We start from the raw sequence: 27785 nt of genomic DNA, 5'->3' as shown, positions 1-27785 counted from the left end.
TGCTGAGTGTCTCTAATTAGTACATTTATAACATCACTGAGCAGACAAAAATATCTGACCAATGTGAGTTTGCAGTTTAGATAATAGGATAACACATAAAATATGGACAACATACAGGACAGTATACAAGTATTCAACGTCACAAACTTCAAAGACAAGACATATGATCAGATAAGTTTTCATAGAAAAGGAATGGCTTGAAGGAAAAGCCCTAAAGGAAGTTTCATTTGCTTGGCAAGATTTTTGTTATATGGTAATGACTTGAATTTTGGTACTGCCACAGGAATAAGTTAGAGAAGATCACTAATGATAAATTATCAATAGATACATCAGCTCAGCTGGAGGAAAGATTTGTGTTCAATTTAAGATCTCTTTTGAGAAAAACACACATCTAAAAAAAGTCAAACATTAATTGGAAAAGATACATGCATCCTAATGTTCATAACAGTATCATTTACAACTGCCAAGATATGAAAGCAACTTAAGTGTCCATCAGCGGATGAAAGGATAAAGAATATGTGGTCCATATACACAATGGAACACTACTCAATCAGGATAAAAATGAATTTTTCTATTTGCAGCGATATGGATGGACTTGGAGAACTGTACAAAAAAGATCTTCATGACCCAGATAATCATGATGGTGTGATCACTCATACTCACCTAGAGCCAGACATGCTGGAATGTGAAGTCAAGTGGGCCTTAGAAAGCAGCACTGCGAACAAAGCTATTGGAGGTGATAGAATTCCAGTTGAGCTATTTGAAATCCTGAAAGATAATGCTATGAAAGTGCTGCACTCAATATGTCAGCAAATTTGGAAAACTCAGCAGTGGCCACAGGACTGGAAAAGGTCAGTTTTCATTCCAATCCCAAAGAAAGGCAATGCCAAAGAATGCTCAAACTACCACACGATTGCAATCATCTCACATGCTAGTAAAGTAATGCTCAAAATTATCCAAGCCAGGCTTCAACAGTACATGAACCGTGAACTTCCAGGTGTTCAAGCTGGTTTTAGAAAAGGCAGAGGAACCAGAGATCAAATTGCCAACATCCTATGGATCATCGAAAAAGCAAGAGAGTTCCAGAGAAACATCTATTTCTGCTTTATTGACTATGCCAAAGCCTTTGACTGTGTGGATTACAATAAACTGTGGAAAATTCTGAAAGAGATGGGAATACCAGACCACCTGACCTGCCTCTTGAAAAACCTGTATGCAGGTCAGGAAGCAACAGTTAGAACTGGACATGGAACAACAGATTGGTTCCAAACAGGAAAAGGAGTATGTCAAGGCTGTATATTGTCACCCTGCTTATTTAACTTATATGCAGACTACATCATGAGAAACGCTGGGCTGGAAGAAGCACAAGCTGGAATCAAGATTGTAGGAAGAAATATCAATAACCTCAGATATGCAGATGACATCACCCTTATGGCAGAAAGTGAAGAAGAACTAAAGAGCCTCTTGATGAAAGTGAAAGAGGAGAGTGAAAAAGTTGACTTAAAGCTCAACCTTCAGGAAACTAAGATCATGGCCTCTAGTCCCATCACTTCATGGAAAATAGATGGGGAAACAGTGACAGACTTTATTTTGGGGGGGCTCCAAAATCACTGCAGATGGTGACTGCAGCCATGAAATTAAAAGACGCTTACTCCTTGAAAGAAAAGTTATGACCGACCTAGACAGCATGTTAAAAAGCAGAGACATTACTTTGTCAACAAAGATCCGTCTAGTCAAGGTTATGGTTTTTCCAGTAGTCATGTATGGATGTGAGAGTTGGAATATAAAGAAAGCTGAGCACTGAAGAATTGATGCTTTTGAACTGGGGTGTTGGAGATGATTTTTGAGAGTCCCTTGGACTGCAAGGAGATCCAACCAGTCCTTCCTAAAAGAGATCGGTCCTGGGTATTCATTGGAAGGACTGATGTTGAAGCTGAAACTCCAAAACTTTGGCCACCTGATGCGAAGAGCTGACTCATTTGAAAAGATCCTGATGCTGGGAAAGATTGAAGGCAGGAGGAGAAGGGGCTGACAGAGGATGAGATGGTTGGATGGCATCACCGACTCAATGGACATGGGTTTGGGTAGACTCTGGGAGTTGTTGATGGACAGGGAGGCCTGGCGTGCTGCTCTTCATGGGGTCACAAAGAGTCAGACACGACTGAGCAACTGAACTGAAGTGGCTGGACTTGGAGGGCGTTGTGCTAAGTGAAATAAGTCACACAAAGATGAATACCATATGATATCATTTGTATGTAGAATCACACACACACAAAAAAACAACAGCTAGTGAATATAACAAAAAAGAGACAGACTCTTGGATGGATGTAGAGAACAAGGTAATGGTTACCAGTGCAGAGAGGGAAAGGGGGAGAGGCAGTATAGAGTTAGGAGAACAAGAGATACAAATAAGTAAGTACAAAATAAGCTATGAGGATATGTTGTACAACAAAGAATTATAGACAATATTTTATAATAACTACAAATAGAGTATAACCTTTAAAAATTGTAAATCACTTTAGAAAAGGGCTTCCCTGGTGGCTCAGATGGTAAAGAACCCACTTGCAATGCAGGAGACCTGGATTTGATCCCTTGGTTTGGTTTGGAAGATCCCCTGGAGGAGGGCATGGCAACCCATTCCACTATTCTTGCCTGGAGAACCCCATGGACAAAGGAGCCTGGTGGGCTATAGTACATGGGGTTGCAGAGAGTCGGACATGACCGAGTGACTAAGCACAGCACAGTATTTTAAAAAAGACACATTTATACATTTACTTGCCTTTTTGATGAAATTCTATTCACTAATACAGAAGTCATGTTGAAGTTGCTCCTTTTATGTACTTTAAGAGCATATCTCTTATATTAACTTGTTCACTAAATGTTTATTAGTATTAGTGCTAATTAGTACTGATCTCTGAGATCATCCTTCTCTAGTAGTGGTAGAAAGCAGAAGGCTGAAGACTACATTTTCACTAGTAACTGTTTATCATCAACCTACTTTTTTGTGCTTGTCACATTAATGATGCTGCATGTGTGTGTGTGTGTGTGTTAGTTGCTCAGTTGACTTTTTGCAACCCCCTGGACTGTAGCCTGCCAGGCTCCTTTATCCATGGATTTCTCTAGGCAAGAATACTGGAGTAGGTAGCCATTCCTTTCTCCATGGGATCTTCTGGACCCAGGGATTGAATCAGGGTCTCCTGCTTTGCAGCCAGATTCTGCTGGAGAACTTATTTTCAATCCCACATAGGCATTCCTTTGCTTCCCTTTGCTGATAAACTAAAATCTCTTGTATAAAGTCATATTGGCATCTCTTTTTGTTTATTTTTTAGTTTTTTTTTAAAGAATTTAATAAACATGGATTTAATCTTTCAAAAATAACATACTCATAATGACCTTTTATTGATGCCATGTCAATGATATTCTAGTAATAGTAATGATTTATGGTAAATAGTTTACAACAAATTTTGTAGTTTAACAAGTAAGAAATTAAGTTGAACTAGATATAGGCTCATAGACAGAAAATAAACTCATGGTTACCAAAAGGGAAATGCAGGTAAGAGATAAACCAGGAATCTGAGATTAACACATGCACACTACCATATACAAAATAGATAACCACCAAGGACCTGCTATACAGCACACTGATTGTTTGTTTTAGCTCTTCCTACTAATAATTGAGTGGAGGAGGATGGATATATGGGTATAAGAAATACTGAAATAATCCTTAGATTTCTGAGAATGGGCTTATACTTCCCCTCTTCTCAAAGTAACAGTAACAGAGATTTGATTGATCAGTTCAGCATTTCTATGACACTGTGGTTAAGATTATGAATTATGGAACCAAATTGCCTGAGTTTGAATCCTGGCTCTACTATCTTCTAGCACTGATAACTTGGTTAAAATATATAGTTTCTCAGTCCATCTGTACTTTTATGTGTAAAATGGAGATAATAATAAATATCTACCATTTTGGATTGTTCTGAGGTTCAAATAATTAATACTTGCATTTTTAAAAATGCGAGGCGCAAAGAACACAAACTGTTATATAATTATGGTAAAACATTTTCTCTTTTATTTACCACTGAATATCTTTTTTTAGCACTGAAAATTTACTACCATACAGGCTTTAAAAAACATACTTGGTGACTCAGTCAGTAAAGAATATGCTTGAAATGCAGGAACTCATGCTCAATCTCTGGGTCGGGAAGATCTCTTGGAGAAGGGAATGGCAACCCACTCCAGGATTCTTGCCTGGAGAATTCCATGGACAGAGGAGCCTGGTGGGCTGCTGTCCACAGGGTCGCAAAGCAATTAACATTCTCACTTTATACTTTTTATCTTTAACTATCATCTAAAATGTGTATTCTACTGGATACAAAGACTTGCTCTGCTACAAGACTCCCAGTATTCTACCTTGACTTTCCAGGGATGGAAAAGGAAAAACAAAGAAGGATTTTCTACTTGCACTCTAATCCTCCCTCATTGCCTCCCCACCCCCAAACCTGCCACACGCACAGACATATCGGCACTGATTTATCTTAGGAGAATATAATAAGAAAACATGAATAAGGACTTTCAGTCTTCCACTTTTGAACTTTTGGACATAACTTTATACAAGTTTGGCATATGTTAGCCATATGTTTAAACGTCAGCCAAGTACTTAGATGTCTAATATTTGAACATAAACTGCAAAGTGTGGAATTGCAGTAGAAAACTCCCCCTTTGTTCAGAGCTAGATTCACACAGTGGAGTTTCACGTTGCATGATTTGAAGGGCACCGAACAGCTTTTTTCCTCTGTCCCAAGAATATCCCCTTTTCCCATCTTGTTCTCAATGTCTCTTCCTTTACTAATTATCTTTGGGGAAAATGACAAAGACTTGCACGCTAAAGCAAGTTGGATTATTTTCTGTCCAGGGAGTACTAGGAAGCATGGAAACAGCCAATGTATAGGAACACAGAAGTAAGAAGAAAGATGGGGAAAAAAAGAAATATGGTTCTAAATTAAATCTTTGCTCATATTATTTTCTTACTTAAAGGGTTTCTGTTTTCACTTATATAAAATTCTTTGAAGACAGATTGGTTCAATATAAGTCCCCCTATGTTATTGGGCAAGACATAGTTACCTTTTAAAAAATGAAACCACCAAGACTGCTAAGAACTGAACAATATTAGCTAGATCCAAGGACTATGCCAATATAAACAAAGACAGGGACATTTCCCTTTGACAAATGATCTAACACAGTGTCTGTGATATTGAATGAAAAATATATTCACTTAACGGAAAACAAGGGTAGAGTATCCACTCTTTAAGCATAAATTATCCATTTCTTCAAAAGTGTTGCTGCTTATTTCTCTCTCTTGTTGCCGAATAAGTGCTAGAATAGAAGGAAATTCACAAAGTATCTGCAAGCCCCTTGAGTTGTTCAGTTGCTAAGTCGTGTCCAACTCTTTGTGACCCCAAGGACTGCAGCACACAAGGCTTCCTTCACCGTCACCTGGAGTTTGCTCAAACTCATGTCCAATGAGTCAGTGATGCCATCCAACCATCTCATCCTCTGTCACCCCCCTCTTCTCCTCCTAGGATGGTCTTTGCCCAGCATCAGGGTCTTTGCCAATGAGTTGGCTTTTCACAGCAGGTGGCCCAAGTATTGGAACTTCTGCAGTCCTTCCAATGAATATTCTGAGTTGATTTCCTTTAGGATTGACTGTGGCCACTGCTGAGTTTTTCAAACTTCCTGGCATATTGAGTGCCGCACTTTCTTTCCTTCCAAGGAGCAAGCTTCTTTTAATTTCACGGCTGCAGGCACCATTTGCAGTCATATGAGAAAAATTTTTAATGGATAAAGATAGAGCTGATCTATTCAAATTTTGGTTTTACCTCCATTTTCTTATTTGGAGTCTGTCCTTTTGACACTGTGTGTCAACACTTCTACTTCACGGATTTAAATTCTTGATCTTTAGACTTTTGGTATTAAAGGCTTGTAGGTTTGCTATTTCCCTTGGCAACCAGCTTTAATTACACAAATAAGAGTACTTTCTGTGATCATAAACTAGAAGGGCTATTTGTAGTTTACCTTTTTAAAATATTCCCTCTCATCTAAGATCTCTCGTGTTCTTTCATGTTATAAAAAAAAGCAGAAATTACTCATTACTACACAGGATTTGAAGTCCAGAGTGTATCTTTTTTTTCCCCCAGGAGATAGTTTCCCTCACTTTACTCAGTAGCAAATCACAGTATTTGTACACTGTCTCATCACATAAATCACTTTCATATTCTCATCTGAACTTTATAATAAGCCTATGAAATAGTAGACTTGCTTAGTGAACCCTTGGATTTTAGTAGGTCCTTAAACAATGACTGAAGGAAATGTAGATTTTAATTGTTGTTGTTGTTCAGTTACCCAGTCATGTCCCACTCTTGCGACCCCATGGACTGCTTGCTGCACGCCAGGCCTCTCTGTCCCTCATCATCTCCCAAAGTTTGCCCAAGTTCATCATGTCCATTGCATCGGTGATGCCATCCAGTCATCTCATCTTCTGACGCAGATATTAATGACTTATTTTTTAAAATAAGTATCTGAAGTATGCGGAGTGAAAATGATTTTTTAAGGTCACTAGGTAGAGTTTGAACTCACGTTCAGCTTTTTAGATCACAGGGCAAGTTTCTTTCTATCGTATTATGGCTTTAGTTTTTGTAATTGTTGTTTAAGGTAAAATTTAGAGTGAAATGTTCAGATACAAAGTGCACAATTTGAGTTTTGAGAAACACATTCACCTGTAAAGCCACCTGTAAAGCCAACACAACAGGCAAGATATTGAATATTTCTGTTTCTGCAACATTTCCTGGGGACATTTTCTGTAACTCCCAGTCCAAGCAATCACTGTTATGACTTTTTTTTAACCACCATAGCTCAGTATTGCCTGATCTAAACCTTCTGATAAATGGAATCTTATAGTAAATACTCTTTTGTATTTTGCTTCTTTTACTCAGCATAAATTTAAGATTTACCCACACTTTGCATGCATAAGAACTTCATTCTTTTTAATTGCTAAGCAATAGTCCATCACACGAATGTACCACAGTTTCTTCATCTGTTTTTCTGCCAATGAATCAAACTTCTATAAACATTTGTGTACCAGTTTCTTTATGGATATAAATTTTCATGTATTTTTTTCTTTTTTGAAAATTGCTGGGTTTACATGCTAGATGACAGGACATATAAGAAACTGCCAAATTTTTCCCAAAGTGGTTGTACTATTTCATATTCCCACCAATAATGTATGAATATTTCCCAGTGTTTCACATCCTTGTTGATATTTAGTATTGTCAATATTTTAAATTGTAACCATTGTGATGGATGGTGTTGCAGTTTGCATTCTCTTGGTTAACTTGCAGAGCTTTTTTTCACATGCTTATATGCCATTTGTGAATCTTAGTGAGGTGTTAAACCTTTTCCTTCATTTTTAAATAAGATTGTCTTTTTGTCATTGAGTTGTTGGCATTCTTTCATATTTTGTATGTATATCTTTTGCTAGATACACTGTGAATATATTCTCTGCATTGGTGGCTTGTCTGTTCATTTTCTATTGCTGTGTTGACTGACAGAATTGTAACAGTTTTTCTTTCGTTGCTATTGCTTTCTGCACTCTAAGAAAGGTATGCCTTACCCCAAACTGCAAAGATATGTTTTCTTCTAGATGTTTTATGGACTTAGATTTACATTTTGGTCTATAACTTTAACATTTACATTATGTCCATTTTGTGTTAACTTTTCAGTATGGTGTAAGGTGAGTGGTGAGGTTAGCTTTTTCCATGTGGATAGCCAGTTGTTTCAGCAATTTTCATTGAAAAGATGTTTATTATCTTATTGAATAATTTTGTCTTCTTTCAAGTCGATTGTGTAAATAGGTTTATGCTTGTACTACCTCTTCTGTTTGATTCTTATGCCGATACAATATCTTAATTACTCCACCTTAATGTGTCTTCCAATCATTTTGTCAAAATCTCTTTCACTAATATAGTCTCTTTGTATTTCCATTCGAATTTTAGAAATAGATTGATAATTTTGATAAAAATCCTTCTGGGATTATACTTAGAGTGTATTCCAATCTATTTTGGAGAGAATTAGTAGCTTAACAGTAATGAGTGTTTCAATCCATGAATTTAATATTCCCTTCATTTACTTAGGTCCTTAATTTCTCAGAAACCTGTGTGCAGGTCAGGAAGCAACAGTTAGAACTGGACATGGAACAATAGACTGGTTCCAAATAGGAAAAAGAGTACATCAAGGCTGTATATTGTCACCCTGCTTATTTAACTTATATGCAGACTACATCATGAGAAACACTGGGCTGGAGGAAGCACAAGCTGGAATCAAGGGGAGAGATATCAATAACCTCAGATATGCAGATGACACCACACTTATGGCAGAGAGTGAAGAGGAACTAAAGAGCCTCTTTATGAAAGTGAAAGAGGAGAGTGAAAAAGTTGGCTTAAAGCTCAACATTCAGAAAACTAGATTCATGGCATCTGGTCCCATCACTTCATGGCAAATAGATGAGGAAACAGTGGAAACAGTGGCTGACTTAATATTTTTGGGCTCCAAAATCACTGCATATGGTGATTGCAGCCATAAAATTAAAAGACACTTACTCCTTGGAAGGAAAGCTATGACCAACCTAGACAGCATATTAAAAAACAGAGACATCACTTTGCCAACAAAGGTCCATCTAGTCAAGGCTATGGTTTTTCCAGTAGTCATATATGGATGTGAGAGTTGGACTATGAAGAAAGCTGAGCACTGAAGAATGGATGCTTTTGAACTGTGGTGTTGGAGAAGACTCTTGAGAGTCCCTTGGACTGCAAGGAGATCCAACCAGTCCATCCTAAAGGAGATCAGTCCTGGGTGTTCACTGGAAGGAGTGATATTGAAGCTGAAACTCCAATGCTTTGGCCACCTGATGCGAAGAGCTAACTCATTTGAAAAGACTCTGATGCTGGGAAAGATTTAAGGCTGGAGGAGAAGGGGATAACAGAGGATGAGATGGTTGGATGGCATCACTGACTCAATGGACATGGGTTTGGGGGGACTCCAGGAATTGGTGATGGACAGGGAGGCCTGGCGTGCTGCGATTCATGGGGTCGCAAAGAGTCGGACATGACTGAGGGACTGAACTGAACTGAACTTAATTTCTCAAGGCAATGCTTTGTAGTTTTCAGTGTATAAGCCTTCAGATATTTTGTTAAATTTATTCCTAAATATTTTGTTTAGATGTTATTGTAAGAAGAAGTTTTGAATTTTATTTTTTACCTGTATTGTGCAAGTATAGAGATTCCCTGGTGGCTCAGACAATAAAGAATCCACTTACCAATGCAGGAGACCTGGATTCGGTCCCTGGGTCAGGAAGAGTCCCCTGGAGGAGTGCATGGCATCCCACTCCAGTATTCTCACCTGGACAGTTCCATGGACAGAGGAGCCTGGCAGGCTATAGTCCATAGGGTTGCAAAGAGTCAGACATGACTGAGTGATTAACACAGACATACACATACACACACGCCGACACAGTGCAAGTATGTAGAAACAAATTTTTTGTGCATGTTGCCTTGTGTAGAGAACTTGCTAAATTCACTTTGTAGTTGTTTCATAGATTACCTCAGGTATTTTTACATAAAAAATAAATCTGCAAATAGAGACAATTTTACTTTGTAATGCACTTTATATTTCTCTTGTCTTGTATAGTTGCACTATATAAGACCTTGTAAGGTGTTGAATAGAAATGATGAAAGTAGATATGCTCTTTATTCCTAATGTTAATATGAAAAGTGTTCAATGATGCACCATTAAGTAAGATATAGGTTTTTTAATATGTACAGTTAATCAGACTGAGGAAATTCTGTGTGATTCCTAATTTGCTGTGAATTTTTAGTAAGCCTGGTGAATAATTTTGTCAAGTCCTTTCTGTATCTGACGAGATGACCACCTGACTTTTCCCTTTAAACTGTTATTGTACTGACATACTGATTTTCAAATGTGAAGCCAACTTTACATTCCTAAAACGAACACCACTTGCCAAATTAATATGCTAAAATTGTTAAGAATTTTTACATATCGTTATTGCAAGCCTGCAATGCAGGAGACTGGAGTTCAGTCCCTGGGTTGGGAAGATCCCCTGGAGAAGGAAATGGCAACTAACTCCAGTATTCTTGCCTGGAAAATCCCATAAACAGAGGAGCTTGGTCCATGGGGTCATAAAAGAGTTGGACAAAACTTAGTGACTAAACAACAACAATATTCCATTGTATATATATGTGTGTGTGTGTGTGTGTGTGTGTGTGTGTGTGTGTGTGTGTGTGTGTGTATACCACATCAAGTCATCTGTTGGTGGACATTTAGGTTGCTTCTATGTCTTGGATGTTGTAAATAGTGTTGTTATGTACATAGGGGTGCAGAGATCTTTTGGAATTGTAGTTTTATATGGGTATATGCTCCAGAGTAGGCATGCTGGATCATATGGCAACTCTTAGTTTTTTGAGGAACCTCTATACCCTTTTCCATAATGGCTGTACCAGTTTACAAGGGAGTTCCCTTTTCTCTGCACCCTCTACAGCATTTATCATTTATAGAATTTTTAATGATGACCATTCTGACCTGTGTGAGGTGGTACCTCATTGTAGTTTTGATTTGCATTTCTCTAATAATTACCAATGATGAGCATCTTTTCATGTGCTTGTTGGTCATCTGGATGTCTTCCTTGGGGAAATGTCTACTTAGGTCTTCTGCCTATTTTTTGATTGGATTGTTTGTTTCTTTGCTGTTGAGTTATATGAGTTGCTTGTATGCTTTGGAAATTATGCCCTTGTTAGTCTCATTATTTGCAGATATTTTCTCCCAGATCTAGGCTGGTTTTTTGTTTTATTTGTGGTTTCCTTTGCTGTGCATACAGTGGCTCTGGTCTAACTACTGGATGGCTTGTTCAGCTTCTGCCTAAGTTCTGTGAAAACAGAAAATGTGTCTCAAACTTACCTGATTCCATAATTTTTTTTTATAAATAATTTTAATACAATTGCTATAGTCAGGTCACTTTCTTTGCCTCCATTTCTTAAAATGATTCTTCTTTTTCCTCATGTTCCAAAGGCCCATGGGTCTTCTCCCAAGGTTTTTTGGAACATGAAAAAATTTTCTTCATGTGTCTAATTGGTTTTGTTTTGTGGAATTATCATACTTGATTCTTCAGGGAGAAAAAATCGACTAAGAAATCTGATACATTTATTTATGGAGTAAACTTGTTTAAAGGAACATTATCTTTGTAGTTTCAAAGTTGATTACCCTTTTCAGGTTGAAATAGACCAGGGGAAATTTCCTTCTCAAAGGAATTCTGCCTTTAGGAACCTTATCAGTTGCGTTTTGTAGTTATACCAGGCCCTAGTGGAGAAATGAATGCCTTAGGATATAGTGGTTTGTTTTCTTGCCTCAGAAGTCAGGTCGTATCATACTAGTATCTCAGGGACTCAGAAAGTTAACAAAGCAAAACAAAAAATTGTTGCTCAGTGTAACTAAAAGCACATTCAAACAAAGATTGTGTGGTGAGTGTTCTAGAATTATTCCTGACTCTAAGCCAAATTTCTACGGGGAAGTTACAGGACTTTTTAAACTTCAGGTTCATTTTCTGTAAACTAAACATGATGTACAAGGTACCTCCTGTATGAAATCTGTTTATTCTTAGTTGTCTTACACTTTCATTCTCTTTTGCATCACAAATTTCTTCTTCTTGACTGGAATATTCCTGTGAAAATACAGATTTTTCAATATTTAAAATTTTTTTCATCTCTTTTTTGACCTCTTATCTCTACAACCACTGAAGGAAGTATCTCATCTTTCAGTCAGAAAATCTTTATTCTACAAAGCATTCCATGAGAACTTACTTAAAAGAGGAAGGGACGGGGTCTTTGAAGGCATAGCATGAATTTTATCATGAATCCTTATCATAGATCCTAATAAACACTAAATTTGTTCTAAATTGTAGTATTTATTATCCTTCTACTAACCTCGTAGCCTCAGAATTCTATGTATTGTTATGGCTTTCCCAGTGGCCCAGTGGTAAAAAATCAACCTGCTAATGCAGAATATGGGCTTTTGATCCCTGGGTTGGGAAGATCCCCTAAAGGAGGAAATGGCAAATCAGTCCTATAATCTTGCATGGAAAATTCCATGGACAGAGGAGCCTGGCGGGCTACAGTCCATAGGGTCGCAAAGAGTCGGACACAACTTAGCAACTAAACAACGACAACAACAAGTGGCACTTATCAGTTCTCTCCTTTACAAGTAAAAATACATAAGTTGGACACGACTGAGTGACTGAAATGAACAGAACTAATATATATATATTCAATTCAGTTGAGTTCAGTCACTCAGTCGTGTCCAACTCTTTGCTACCCCATGGACTGCAGCATACCAGGCCTCCCTGTCCATCACCAACTCCCAGAGCTTACTCAGACTCATGTCCATTGAGTCAGTGATGCCATTCAACCATCTCATTCTCTGTCATCCCCTTCTCCTACAGCCTTAAATCTTTCCCAGCATCAGGGTCTTTTCCAATGAGTCACTTCTTCGCAACAGGTAGCCAAAGTTTTGGAATTTCAGCTTCAGCATCAGTCCTTTCAATGAATATTCAGCACTGATTTTCTTTAGGATTGACAGGTTTGATCTCCTTGCAGTCCAAGGGACTCTCAAGAGTCTTCTCCAACACCACAGTTCAAAAGCATCAATTCTTCAGCACTCAGCTTTCTTTATAGTCCAGCTCTCACATTAATACATGACTACTGGAAAACCATAGCTTTGACTAGACAGACCTTTGTTGGCAAAGTAATGTCTCTGCTTTTTAATATGCTGTCTAGATGATCATAGCTTTTTTCCAAGGAGCATGCATCTTTTAATTTCATGACTGCAGTCACCATCTGCAGTGATTTTGGAGCCCCTCAAAATAGTCAGCCACTGTTTCCACTGTTTGCCCATCTATCTGCCATGAAGTGATGGGACCGGATGCCATGATCTTAGTTTTCAGAATGTTGAGTTTTAAGCCAAGTTTTTCACTCTCTTCTTTCACTTTCATCAAGAGGCTCTATAGTTCTTCACTTTCTGCCATAAGGGTGGTGTCATCTGTGTCATCTGAGGTTATTGATATTTCTCCCAGCAATCTTGTTTCCAGCTTCTGCTTCATCCAGCCTGGTATTTTGCATGACGTACTCTGCATATAAGTTAAATAAGCAGGGTGACAATATACAGCCTTGATGTACTCCTTTCCCGATTTGAAACCAGTCTGTTGTTCCATGTACAGTTCTAGCTGTTGCTTCCTGACCTGCATACAGGTTTCTCAAGAGGCAGGTCAGGTGGTCTGATATTCCCATCTCTTGAAGAATATTCCACAGTTTGTTGTGATCCACACAGTCAAAGGCTTTGATGTAGTTAATAAAGAAGAAATAGATGTTTGTCTGGAATTCTCTTGCTTTTTTGATGATCCAACGGTTATTGGCAATTTGATCTCTGGTTCCTCTACCTTTTCGAAATCCAGCTTGAACATCTGGAAGCTCACGATTCACGTACTGTTGAAGCCTGGCTTGGATAATTTTGAGCATTACTTTGCTAGCGTGTGAGATGAGGGCAATAGTTTGAACATTCTTTGGCATTGCCTTTCTTTGGGATTGGAATGAAAAACAGACCTTTTCCAGTCCTGTGGCCGCTGCTGAGTTTTTCAAATTTGCTGGCATATTGAGTGCAGCACTTTCACAGAATCATCTTTTAGGATTTGAAATAGCTTAACTGGAATTACATCACCTCCACTAGCTTTGTTCATAGTGCTGCTTCCTAAGGCCCACTTGACTTCACATTCCAGGATGTCTGGCCCCAGGTGAGTGACCACACCATTGTGGTTATCTTGGTGGTGAAGATCTTTTTTGTACAGTTCTTCTGTGTATTGCCTCCTTTTAAAATATCTTCTGCCTTTGTTAGGTCAATACCATTTCTGTCCTTTATTTTGTCCATCTTTGCAAGAAATGTTCCCTTGGTACCTCTGTTTTTCTTGAAGAGATCTCTAGTCTTCCCCATTCTATTGTTTTCCTCTATTTCTTTTCATTAATCACTAAGGAGGGCTTTCTTATCTCTCCTTGCTATTCTTTGGAACTCTGCATTCAAATGGGTATACCTTTCCTTTTCTCCTTTGCCTTTCACTTCTCTTCTTTTCTCAACTATTTGTAAGGCCTCCTCAGACAACCATTTTGCCTTTTTGCATTTCTTTTTCTTGGGGATGGTCTTGATCCTTGTCTCCTGTACAATGTCACGAACCTCCATCCATAGTTCTTCAGGCACTCTGTCAGATCTAATCCCTTGAATCTATTTGTCACTGCCACTGTACAACCGTAAGGGATTTGATTTAGGTCATACATGAATGGTCTAGTGGTTTTCCCTACTTTCTTCAATTTCAGTCTGAATTTGGCAATAAGAAGTTTATGATCTGAGCCACAGTCAGCTCCCAGTCTTGTTTTTGCTGACTGTATAGAGTTTCTCCATCTTTGGCTGCAAAGAATATCATCAATCTGATTTTGGTATTGACCATCTGGTGATATCCATGTGTGGAGTCATCTCTTGTGTTGTTGGAAGAGGGTGTTTGCTATGACCAGTGCGTTCTCTTGGCAAAACTCTATTAGCCTTTGCCCTGCTTCTTTCTGTACTCTAAGGTCAAATTTGCATTACTCCAGGTATTTCCTGACTTCCTACTTTTGCATTCCAGTCCCATATAATGAAAAGGACATCTTTTTTGGGTGTTAGTTTTGGAAAGTCTTGTAGGTCTTCATAGAACCGTTCAACTTCAGAGTCTTCAGCATTACTGGTCAGGGCATAGACTTGGATTACCGTGATATTGAATGGTTTGCCTTGGAAATGAACAGAGATCATTCTGTTGTTTTTGAGATTGCATACAAGTACTGCATTTCAGACTCTTTTGTTGACTATGATGGCTACTCCATTTCCTCTAAGGAATTCTTGCCCACAGTAGTAGATATAATGGTCAGCTGAGTTAAACTCACCCATTCCATTCCAAAATGTCGACGTTCACTCTTGCCATCTCATGTTTGACCACTCCTTGAATCATGGACCTAACATTCCAGGTTCCTATGCAATATTACTCTTTACAGCATCGGACTTTGCTTCTATCTCCAGGCATATCCACAGCTGGGTGTTGTTTTTGCTTTGGCTCCGTGTTTTCATTCTTTCTTGAATTAGTTCTCCACTGATCTCCAGTAGCATACTGGGCACCTACTGACCAGTGAGTTCATCTCTCAGTGTCCTATCTTTTTGCCTTTTCACACTGTTCATGGGGTTTCAAGGCAAATTATATATCGCCATATCCATATTATGTATGTGTATATACATATGTATTTAATTTATAGATATTTAATTTAAGGGTGTATATAGTTGGCTCAGAGGGTAAAGAATCTGCCTGCAATGTGGGAGACCTGTGTTCAGTCGTTGGGTTGGGAAGATTCCCTGGAGAAGGGAACAGCTATTTTGGCCTGGAGAATTCGATGGACAGAGAAGCCTGGCAGGCTACCGTCTATGGGGTTGCAAAGAGTCGGACATGACTGAGTGACTTTCACTTCACATATAAAATGTATATGCATAATGTAGTATATGTTTAGATGACATTATAATGTGAGAAGTATGCTTCTTTCTCTATGTGACCTATTGGAATGTTCAAATCTACTAATACCTTTCATCGTTGTCTTTTCTAAAATCTAATCAAAAGCCTTTGTTTTATAGGAGGCTCACTGTCCCACAGATTTGCTTCTAATATCAGCAGATTGAGAAATCTGGGATTCATGTTTGAAAATTTTATGCTTTGTAGTTTAATATATGCCTATTTACTGCTTTGAAAAAAATAATCAGAGAGAACAATGGTTAATCAAGTGTGCATCATTGCTTCAGACATCCTAAGCATCATTTTTTTCAACAGCAAATATTGTAAATGTTAGCAGGAAATGCTTGTTTATGTCCTAATGTTTTGTCTTATGTGAAATCTAGGCTGCATAAATAAAATGAGAGCTTTTACTTTCTCAGGCAAATCTGTTTTCAGTATAGTCACAGAGAAATCAGTTACCATGACTGCAAGATCATCTGGCCATTTATTCACTTATTAAATTACACTTTAGCAACAGTCATTCCTACTTCCTGGCCCAGGGATATGGTTTGACCCTTCATTTTGAATTGCTAAGTAAAATTATAAATTCATGTATTCAATTTCCTATTTAAAAACACTGGTTTTTATGTTTCCTTGGTTATCAAAGTTAATTTTTTCAGATTGATTATACTCAATGTTGTTATATGAGCTCTTGGGGGTGGAATCAGAGGTTATATTGGTGTCACAAGAACTCATAAAAGTTAATTGACTGCCTACAATGGAAACTGAAGTTTCTTTTCTTGGAAAATTATAGCATATTGATGAGTATCTGATACTGATGTTGCTACTGCTCACATATGGGATTTCTTGAAATGAATTCAATCATATCAGCTAGTAATGACCAGAAATTAAGTTTGAGGTAGAATTGTAGTAGTGATTCTTTTTTGCTCTGATGGTCAAAATTTTTTACATTAAAAACAGTACCTTTGGAAATAGAAGGCATATACAATATTTGCACATTATTTCTGTCAATGAAAAAATGTTGCCTGCTATATCAGTAAACAAAAGATGTTGCCTCCATCAAGCCAGCATATTATAGCTGCTTCGATGGTGAGCTCCGAGGGAACTCAAGATAGAAACAGGATGCCTACCATCAAGCCTTCAGCCACTGCAGCAACCTGCCAATGTTTCTGACGAGACTCAGGATGGGAAAACACAGAATATTGGCCCAGATAGCAGAGGTGTATGTCAAACGAATGATTCAATGAGCCCAGAATTTTGCATCTTCCCATACATACAAAAAGGCTAAATTCATTAACTTGAAATGTCTGGGGGGAAAAAAGTGTGTTTTAGTTGTTCAGTTGTATCCAACTCTTTGAGACCCCATGAACTGTAGCCCTCCAGGCTCCTGTGTTCATGGAATTCTCCAGGCAAGAATACTGGAGTTGGTTGCCATGCCCTCCTCCAGGGGATCTTCCTGACTCAGGAATCAAACCTGGGTCTCCTGCATTACAGGAGAAGGGAATGTCTACTCACTCTGGTATTTGTGCCTGGAGAATTCAATGGACAGAGGAGCCTGGAGGGCTACAGTCCATGGGGTCACAAAGAGTAGACATGACTGAGCAACTAACATGTAGATCTGGTTGGGAGAGGGGCAAAATTTTTGCATTTCTAACAAGTTCCCCAGAGACGCTGATGCACCCTTTGTGAATCAGTGGTCAACGTGATATGTTAAAACATAGTGTGCTCTTCACCAAAAACATTGTGGTAACACTTTGTTCTTGAAATGCCTAAAATATCCTTCACTTCCCAGTAGTCTAACAAAACAGAAGGTACTTGTATTGTACATCCTTAGCTCTGCCACCCACTCAGGGTGATCTTAGGTAAACCACAAAATCTATTTGTATTTAAACCTCTTACAAAGGAGAGCACAGTAATACTCTTACTCTGCAAATTCTGATTTTTCTAGATTGAAAACTCTCTGACTACAGAATTGAAAGTATGTAAGACTTTTGTGGGGGCTTCCCAGGTGGTACTAGTGGTAAAGAACCTGCCTGCCAATGCAGGAGACATAAGAGACACAGGTTTGATTCCTGGGTTGGGAGGATCCCCTGGAGGAGGGCACAACAACCCACTCCAGTATTCTTGCCTGTAGAATTCCTATGGACAGAGGAGCCTGGTGGGCTACAGTCCATGGGGTCGCAAAGAGTCAGACACGACTTCAGTTCAGTTCAGTTCAGTTCAGTCGCTCAGTCATGTCTGACTCTTTGAGACCCCATGGACTGCAGCACACCAGGCCTCCCTGTCCATCACCAACTCCCGGAGTTTACTCTAACTCATGTCCATTGAGTCAGTGATGCCATCCAACCACCTCATCCTCTGTTGTCCCCTTCTCCTCCCACCTTCAATCTTTCCCAGCATCAGGGGCTTTTCCAATGAGTCAGTTCTTTGCATCAGGTGGCCACACAAGCCTTTTGTGAAGAATATTAACTAAGCTCTAGTAATTCAGTTACATTTCCCCCAGAAGTTATTTTTATAATATTCTATCATCAGCCAAGCCTGGAATAATAACAACTGATATTGAGTATAACTCAAACCAAAGGTTGACCTTGACCAGTCTTTTATGCCTTCCCTAGTACAAAGATACTGGAAGTGCCTGATTTAGTTGGGGATATTGTCTCTCTTCTTCCCCATCACAGAAGGGCAGGCTACCCAGAAGAAAGTAGCCTTTGCCTTCTTTTATCTGTGTCCCAGGAGCACCTTAGTTCTTAAGACCTACACACATTCATTTGAACAGAAGTGTCATCCGAAATAAATGAAGTAATTTCCCGTTTCCCTGAGGTCTCAAGGCAAAAGCATTTCACACTCGATGTCTTTTTTCTTTTCTATTACAGAACAAGGTTCATGTTCTAAATTCAGTTATGTGGGATGAAATTTTTTACTCTATTCTTTTTTCCCTAAAGATTCAAATTCTAGAATCAGAACAGTTTTTAGGGGCTCTGTCTGTTCAAGGCTTGTGGATCTATAATAGCCGTATATTTTTGATCTTCTCTGTATGGTGATGCATGCACTGAGTTAATTGTGAGCACTTCAAGTTCACTTTCTCACTATTAGTTTCCATGCTTGTTCATTTTTTTTTTTTTTCTTTTTTTTCTTTTTTTTTTTTTTTATAAATTTATTTATTTTAGTTGGGGGCTAATTACTTTACAATATTGTAATAGTTTTTGCCATACATTGACATGAATCAGCCATGGGTTTACATGTGTTCCCCTTCCCGGACCCCCCACCCACCTCCCTCCCCATCCCATCCTTCTGGATTATCCCATTGCCCCGGCCCTGAGCCCTTGTCACATGCATCGAACATGGAATGGTGCTCTGTTTCACATATGACAATACACATGTCTCAATGCCATTCTCCCAGAACGTCCCACCCTCACCTTCTCCCTCAGAGTCCATAAAATTGTTCCATGCATCTGTGTCTCTTATTCTGTCTCGCATGTAGGGTTATCGTTACCATCTTTCAAATTCCATATATATGCATTAGTATACTGTATTGTTGTTTTTCTTTCTGGCTTACTTCACTCCGTATAACGGGCTCCAGTTTCATCCATCTCAGTAGAACCGATTCAAATGTATTTTTTTTAACGGCTGAGTAATATTCCATTGTGTATATGTACCACAGCTTCCTTATCCATTCGTCTGCTGATGGACATCTAGGTTGCTTCCATGTCCTGGCTATTGTAAACAGTGCTGCGATGAACATTGGGGTACACGCGTCTCTTTCAATTCTGGTTTCCTCGGTGTATATGCCCAGCAGTGGGATTGCTGGGTCATATGGCAGATCTATTCCCAGTTTTTTAAGGAATCTCCACACTGTTCTCCATAGTGGCTGTACTAGTTTGCATTCCCACCAACAGTGTAAGAGGGTTCCCTTTTCTCCACACCCTCTCCAGCATTTATTGCTTGTAGACTTTTGGATAGCAGCCATTCTGACTGGTGTGAAATGATACCTCATTGTGGTTTTGATTTGCATTTCTCTAATAATGAGCGATGTTGAGCATCTTTTCATGTGTTTGTTAGCCATCTGTATGTCTTCTTTGGAGAAATGTCTGTTTAGTTCTTTGGCCCATTTTTTGATTGGGTCGTTTATTTTTCTGGAATTCAGCTGCAGAAGTTGCTTGTATATTTTTGAGATTAATTGTTTGTCTGTTGCTTCATTTGCTATTATTTTCTCCCATTCTGAAGGCTGTCTTTTCACCTTGTTTATAGTTTCCTTTGTTGTGCAAAAGCTTTTAATTTTAATTAGGTCCCATTTGTTTATTTTTGCTTTTATTTCCAATATTCTGGGAGGTGGGTCATGGAGGATCCTGCTGTGATTTATGTCGGAGAGTGTTTTGCCTATGTTTTCCTCTAGGAGTTTTATTGTTTCTGGTCTTACGTTTAGATCTTTAATCCATTTTGAGTTTATTTTTGTGTACGGTGTTAGGAAGTGTTCTAGTTTCATTCTTTTACAAGTGGTTGACCAGTTTTCCCAGCACCACTTGTTAAAGAGATTGTCTTTTCTCCATTGTATATTCTTGCCTCCTTTGTCGAAGATAAGGTGTCCATATGTGCGTGGGTTTATCTCTGGGCTTTCTATTTTGTTCCATTGATCTATATTTCTATCTTTGTGCCAATACCATACTGTCTTGATGACTGTGGCTTTGTAGTAGAGCCTGAAGTCAGGCAGGTTGATTCCTCCAGTTCCATTCTTCTTCCTCAAGACTGCTTTGGCTATTCGAGGTTTCTTATATTTCCATACAAATTGTGAGATGATTTGTTCTAGTTCTGTGAAAAATACCATTGGTAGCTTGATAGGGATTGCATTGAATCTGTAGATTGCTTTGGGTAGAATACTCATTTTCACTATATTAATTCTTCCAATCCATGAACACGGTATATTTCTCCATCTGCTTGTGTCCTCTTTGATTTCTTTCATCAGTGTTTTATAGTTTTCTATATATAAGTCTTTTGTTTCTTTAGGTAGATATATTCCTAAGTATTTTATTCTTTTTGATGCAATGGTGAATGGTATTGTTTCCTTAATTTCTCTTTCTGTTTTCTCATTATTGGAGTATAGGAATGCAAGGGATTTCTGTGTGTTAATTTTATATCCTGCAACTTTACTATATTCATTGATCAACTCTAGTAATTTTCTAGTAGAGTCTTTAGGGTTTTCTATGTAGAGGATCATGTCATCTGCAAACAGTGAGAGTTTTACTTCTTCTTTTCTTATCTGTATTCCTTTTATTTCTTTTTCAGCTCTGATTGCTGTGGCCAAAACTTCCAAAACTATGTTGAATAGTAGTGGTGAAAGTGGGCATCCTTGCCTTGTTCCTGACTTTAGGGGAAATGCTTTCAATTTTTCACCATTGAGGATAATGTTTGCTGTGGGTTTGTCATATATAGCTTTTATTATGTTGAGATATGTTCCTTCTATTCCTGCTTTCTGGAGGGTTTTAATCATAAATGGATGCTGAATTTTGTCAAAGGCTTTTTCTGCATCTATTGAGATAACCATATGGTTTTTTTCTTTCAATTTGTTAATGTGGTGTATTACATTGATTGATTTGCGGATGTTAAAAAAACCTTGCATTCCTGGGATAAAGCCCACTTGGTCATGATATATGATCTTTTTAATATGATGTTGGATTCTGTTTGCTAGAATTTTATTAAGGATTTTTGCATCTATGTTCATCAGTGATATTGGCCTGTAGTTTTCCTTTTTTGTGACATCTTTGTCTGGTTTTGGAATTAGGGTGATGGTGGCCTCATAGAATGAGTTTGGAAGTTTACCATCTTCTGCAATTTTCTGGAAGAGTTTGAGTAGGATAGGTGTTAGCTCTTCTCTAAATTTTTGGTAGAATTCCGCTGTGAAGCCGTCTGGTCCTGGGCTTTTGTTTGCTGGAAGATTTCTGATTACAGTTTCGATTTCCGTGCTTGTGATGGGTCTGTTAAGATCTTCTATTTCTTCCTGGTTCAGTTTTGGAAAGTTATACTTTTCTAAGAATTTGTCCATTTCTTCCAAGTTGTCCATTTTATTGGCATATAGCTGTTGGTAGTAGTCTCTTATGATCCTTTGTATTTCTGTGGAGTCTGTTGTGATCTCTCCATTTTCATTTCTAATTTTGTTGATCTGATTCTTCTCCCTTTGTTTCTTGATGAGTCTGGCTAATGGCTTATCAATTTTGTTTATCTTCTCGAAAAACCAGCTTTTAGTTTTGTTGATTTTTGCTATGGTCTCTTTTGTTTCTTTTGCATTTATTTCTGCCCTAATTTTTAAGATTTCTTTCCTTCTACTGACCCTGGGGCTTTTCATTTCTTCCTTCTCTAGTTGCTTTAGGTGTAGAGTTAGTTGATTTATTTGATTTTTTTCTTGTTTCTTGAGGTACGCCTGTATTGCTATGAACCTTCCCCTTAGTATTGCTTTTACAGTGTCCCATAGGTTTTGGGTTGTTGTGTTTTCATTTTCATTCGTTTCCATGCATAATTTTATTTCTTTTTTGATTTCTTCTGTGATTTGTTGGTTATTCAGAAGCGTGTTGTTTAGCCTCCATATGTTGGAACTTTTAATAGTTTTTTTCCTGTAATTGAGGTCTAATCTTACTGCATTGTGGTCAGAGAAGATGGCTGGGATGATTTCAATTTTTTTGAATTTACCAAGGCTAGATTTATGGCCCAGGATGTGATCTATCCTGGAGAAAGTTCCATGTGCACTTGAGAAAAAGGTAAAATTGATTGTTTTGTGGTGGAAACTCCTGTAAATATCAATTAAATCTAATTTGTCTATTGTATCATTTAAAGTTTGTGTTTCCTTGTTAATTTTCTGTTTAGTTGATCTATCCATATGCGTGAGTGGAGTATTAAAGTCTCCCACTATTATTGTGTTATTGTTAATTTCCCCTTTCATACTTGTTAGTATTTGCCTTATATATTGTGGTGCTCCTATGTTGGGTGCATATATATTTATGATTGTTACGTCTTCTTCTTGAATTGATCCTTTGATCTTTATGTAGTGTCCTTCTTTGTCCCTTTTCACATCCTTTATTTTAAAGTCTATTTTATCTGAAATGAGTATTGCGACTCCTGCTTTCTTTTGGTCTCCATTTGCATGGAATATGTTTTTCCATCCTTTCACTTTCAGCCTGTGTGTGTCCCTAGTTTTGAGGTGGGTCTCTTGTAGACAGCATATATAGGGGTCTTGTTTTTGTATCCATTCAGCAACCCTTTGTCTTTTGGTTGGGGCATTCAACCCATTTACATTTAAGGTAATTATTGATAAGTATGATCCCGTTGCCATTTACTTTGTTGTTTTGAGTTCGTGTTGAAACATCCTTTCTGTGTTTCCTGTTTAGAGAAGATCCTTTAGCATTTGTTGGAGAGCTGGTTTGGTGGTGCTGAATTCCCTCAGCTCTTGCTTGTCTGTAAAGCTTTTGAATTCTCCTTCATATCTGAATGAGATCCTTGCTGGGTACAGTAATCTGGGTTGTAGATTATTCTCTTTCATTACTTTAAGTATGTCCTGCCATTCCCTTCTAGCCTGAAGGGTTTCTATTGAAAGATCAGCTGTTATCCTTATGGGGATCCCCTTGTGTGTTATTTGTTGTTTTTCCCTTGCTGCTTTTAATATTTGTTCTTTGTGTTTGATCTTTGTTAATTTGATTAATATGTGTCTTGGGGTGTTTCGCCTTGGGTTTATCCTGTTTGGAACTCTCTGGGTTTCTTGAACTTCTGTGACTATTTCTTTCCTCAATTTAGGGAAATTCTCAACTATTATCTCCTCGAGTATTTTTTCATGGCCTTTCCTTTTATCTTCTTCTTCTGGGACTCCTATGATTCGAATGTTGGGGCGTTTCATATTGTCCCAGAGGTCCCGGAGGTTTTCCTCATTTCTTTTGATTCTTTTTTCTTTTTTCCTCTCTGCTTCGTTTATTTCCATCATTCTATCTTCTACCTCACTTATCCTATCTTCTGCCGCCGTTATTCTACTGTTGGTTCCCTCCAGAGTGTCTTTTATCTCCTTTATTTCATTATTCATTCTATATTGATTCCTTTTTATTTCTTCTAAGTCCTTGATAAACATTTCTTGCATCTTCTCAATCTTTGTCTCCAGGCTATTTATCTGTAACTCCATTTTGCTTTCAAGATTTTGGATCATTTTTATTATCCTTATTCTAAATTCTTTTTCAGATAGATTCCCTATCTCCTCCTCTTTTGTTTGGCTTTGTGGGCATTTCTCATTTTCCTTTACTTGCTGAGTATTTCTCTGCCTTTTCATCTTGTTTAGATTACTGTGTCAGGCGTGGCCCTTCTGTATTCTGGTAGTATGAAGTTCCTCTTTGTTGTGGAGGTTCCTCACTGCGGTTGGGGTTGGATAGGTGGCTTGTCAAGGTTTCCTGGTTGGGGGGGCTTGTGTCGGTGTTCTGGTGGGTGGAGCTGGATTTCTGCTCTCTAGAGTGTAATGGAGTGACCAGTATTAATTTTTGAGATGTCTATGGATTTGGTGTGCCTCTGGGCAGCCTGTATATTGATGCTCAGGTCTATGTTCCTGCGTTGTTGGAGAATTTGCGTGGTATGTCTTGCTCTGGAACTTATTGTCTCTTGGGTGGAGCTTGGTTTCAGTGAATTTATGGAGGCTATTGGATGGTCTCTTATTAATTAATGTTTCCCCTGGCTTTCAGTCTTATTCTTGCAGTAGCCTCAAGACTTCTCCTTCCATACAGCCTCAATAATAAAACTTTTAGGTTAATGGTGAAAAGATTCTCCACAGTGAGGGATACCCAGAAAGGTTCACTGAGTTACATGGAGAGATGAGGTGGGGGGGGGTGGGTTGGGGTGACCAGGAGGGGAAGAGGGGAATTCAAATGTGGAGAGAGCAATCTAGCCAGTAAGCACTTCCCTCTGTGCTTTCCACAGTTTGGAACCCTCAGAGTGATTCACAGAGATACATAGAGGGGGGGGAGGAAGGTAACAGAGGTGAGCATGAGTAGAAAGGGAGGAATTGAGAGGGGAGAGAGAGATCTGGGCAGTATCCTGTTCCTGAAGTGTTCTCCGGTACCCAGAACACCCTCAGAGATTCACAGAATTGGGTTGAGAAGAGAAGGAGGAGGGTGGGAGATAGAGGTTCCCTGGGGGAGAAGAAAGAGCATCAATAGGGGGAGAGAGTGATCAGGCCAGTGATCACACTCCTGAGTGAAAATGCGTCCTAAAGATTGGGTTCTTAAATGTACAAAGTTGATATCAAATATGTAAAACAAAGATTAAAAATCTAGAGTAGAGGTTAGACTCTTATAAAACTTACAATCTAAAAAAAAAAAAAGAAAAAAGGAAACAGTGTAAAAAGAAAAAAAACAGTAAAACAGTAAAAAAAGAAACAGTAAAAAAATGTAGAACAGGAAAAAAACATTAAAAAAAAAGAAAACACAAAAGGTATAAGATATATGTATGTAGTTTGCTTCAAAAATAGGGGTTTTTTTTTTTTTTGCAAGTTAATAGTGGGTTATGAAGATGAAAGTTAAAGGTGTAATAGAGGACTTGAAGAAAAAGGAAAGAAGAGAAAAAAAAATTTTTTTTAATTAAAAAAAAAATAATAATAATAGTAAAAAATATATATATCCCGGACTTTCTCTGGAGCTGTTGTGAGCAGTGTGGGATCTGCTCAGTTTTAGATAGATCCTTATTCCTGCTTATACTTTTCAAGATCTATAGGTCCTTTTTAATGCAGTCGGTATTAACTACAGGGATCTTAATCTGTTGGCCTGTCCCTTCCAAAGCGCTTCCCTCTGTTTATTTGGCTTCTGTTTGGAGATCTCTTCAGTATCTAATTTCCGCCCTGCAACAAAGCGGTGGAGGTGATCTCTTTAGGTTCGCTTGTTCAATCGTGCTGTGGGGAGGAAAGAACACTGCAATTCTGGCGTGTGTGTGGTAAGCTCGCAGTGTCTCGGCCGCACTGGGTTCGCCCCCGCTCACGGCGTGTGTGCTTTCCCCGTCTACCCTGCTCAGGCTTCAGGTTACTCGGCCGGGGAGCGGGCCCTGAGCTGCGTGCACTTCCCAGGTCTAAGCCGCTCAGGTTCAGGCTCCCGGTTGCTCCACAAGGGCGCAGACTCGGTTTCGCCCGCGGCTTGTGCCGTTCCCGGTCGGAGCTGCCCAGGCGGCCAGGAGTTTGGCGAGGGCGCTGTCCCCTGTTGGGGCGGTGCGGCTTATCACCTCCCTGGTCCCCGCCTCGGTTTACGGGCGCGCCCGGCTCCCGTGTGCTTTGTGTCGGTTCTGAGGAGCTGGTCTCTGGCTGCGACCCTCCCGGCGGCTGTCGACCCTCCGGGATCTCAGGCAGTCTTTGCTTAGAAACTGGGAGCCTGTTTGCAGTTTGGTAGGGGGTGCCCTCTCTGGAGCCGAGTTTGCCCCTTTCCGGCTCTGGCGGGCCCCGCCTGCCCGCTGTGTCCCGCGGGGGATGGGGCGATCCGCAGCCGGCTAGCTCTCCTCTGGTATCGCTCAGTCCTTTGTTCTGTGAGCGGGCCGGCAGTGCCTTAGAGTTGGGCTTTTCGCGGGATAGTTCTCTCTCTCTCTCTCTCGCTGTCCCACAGTTTAGGTTACTATCTCACGTTAGCTCCCTCAGATTGCCCTCGGGGCACTCGGGCCCGGTCCTTACCCTAGGCAATGCCGCCCGCTCCTCTCCGTTCAGCCCCCACTTGCTGGTGGCGGATGATGCGAGCGTCTGGGGTTCTTTGCTGGGAGTTGCTTTAGGCACGTAATCTGTGGATTTTATTTATTTTTTCCTCCCAGTTACGTTGCCCTCGGAGATAAAAAAATCCTCCCCCACACCCGCCGGTGAGAGGGTTTCCTGGTGCTTGGAAATTCCTCCTCTTTTACGACTCCCTCCCCGGGACGGCTCTCCGTCCCTAACTCTTTTGTCTCTCTTTTAATCTTTTATAATTTCTCCTACCTCTTTTGAAGATAATGCGCAGTTTTTGTGAAAGCCTGACGTCCTCAGCCAGCCTTCAGAAGTAGTTTTGTGAAGTTTGGTCAGCGTTCAGATGTTCTTTCGATAAATTTGTGGAGGAGAGAGTGGTCTCCCGGTCCTATTCCTCCGCCATCTTAGCCCCGCCTCGCTTGTTCATTTTTTTGAGGGATGACATTGATTGATACTGTCTAGACAAAACCATTGATTCTGTTTCTCACTCTATAGTTTGGAGTGGGATTGATAGAGCATTGAAAGAGGTCAAGTTCCGATGTTGGACAGGTCAGATTTTGAATTTTCTGTTTTGCATATTTGTGAGTTCTCTTCATTGGACTGACATTTAGGTTCCAACAGACAGGAGAAAATGTTGCAGACAGAAAAAGACTGCAAACGTTTGATGAAAAACATGGTACTCTTAGAGGAATAATATACTTTACATCACAAATTACCTTTCCTTGGTATTGTGGCAAAAGTGTATTTATGAGTAGGATGAACGTAACAGCCATTTTTCCTGGGACAGTCTTAGTTTATGCTTATTTTCTTGGCAAACTTATTAATAATCCTCTCTTAAGCTCCAAAGTGCTTCAGTTTGGATGGTAAACATGGTCACCTTATTTTTAGCAAGTGTAAACCGTATTCAAACAACTACTTTTTGGTGTGTTTTTAAAAAGTAAGCTGGAAATATTTTCCAATTCCTTGAATGTTACTAGTCTCTAAAATATTGGGATAAACAACAAGCATTTACTTCAACAAATAATTAGCCTCTGATTCCAAGAAGGTCTACCGTAGACACCCTGATGGTATAATGGTCTCAAAACTTGAGCTGTGGCACCGGCGTGGCACACCAGTTCTTTCATCAGTGATAACTGGAAATTTATCACCAGTTGCTTCTATATCTGGAAGAAATGACTTGACATCATACTAAATATACTTTGGATTATAATTATTGCTGTCTTCAGTGCAGATAAATTCTAGCAAATAATTCTGAATTATACAAGAAAATAAAAGCAAATGTTATGGGTTACATTTATAAGTAAAGAGGTCCTCTATGTAGGGAAGAGCAGAAAGTTTTTTGAGTACAAGGGGTCTTCCCTCTGCTGTTCATTATCTATTATGCTTATT

At 39.1% G+C, this 27785-nt stretch overlaps 1 long non-coding RNA gene across 1 annotated transcript in view; it reads right to left on the bottom strand.

Moving 5' to 3' along the window:
• LOC145545214 (uncharacterized) overlaps positions 1-26813 on the bottom strand; it is a 35601-nt gene extending 8788 nt beyond the window's left edge. The window contains exons 1-2 of the long non-coding RNA XR_014081947.1: positions 26649-26813; positions 11698-11785 (exon numbers count right to left, since the gene is read on the bottom strand). This is a non-coding gene — a long non-coding RNA (uncharacterized LOC145545214). The remainder of the gene's footprint in view (positions 1-11697; positions 11786-26648) is intronic.
• Positions 26814-27785: the final 972 nt, after the last annotated feature.

The sequence above is a fragment of the Giraffa tippelskirchi genome, chromosome 4 (genome assembly GCF_054371585.1).
Source record: "Giraffa tippelskirchi isolate mGirTip1 chromosome 4, T2T-mGirTip1v1.2.pri, whole genome shotgun sequence".
Classification (NCBI taxonomy): Eukaryota; Metazoa; Chordata; class Mammalia; order Artiodactyla; family Giraffidae; genus Giraffa; species Giraffa tippelskirchi.
Note: the sequence above shows the minus strand (reverse complement) of the source record. Positions and strands in the feature narration are given on the sequence as shown.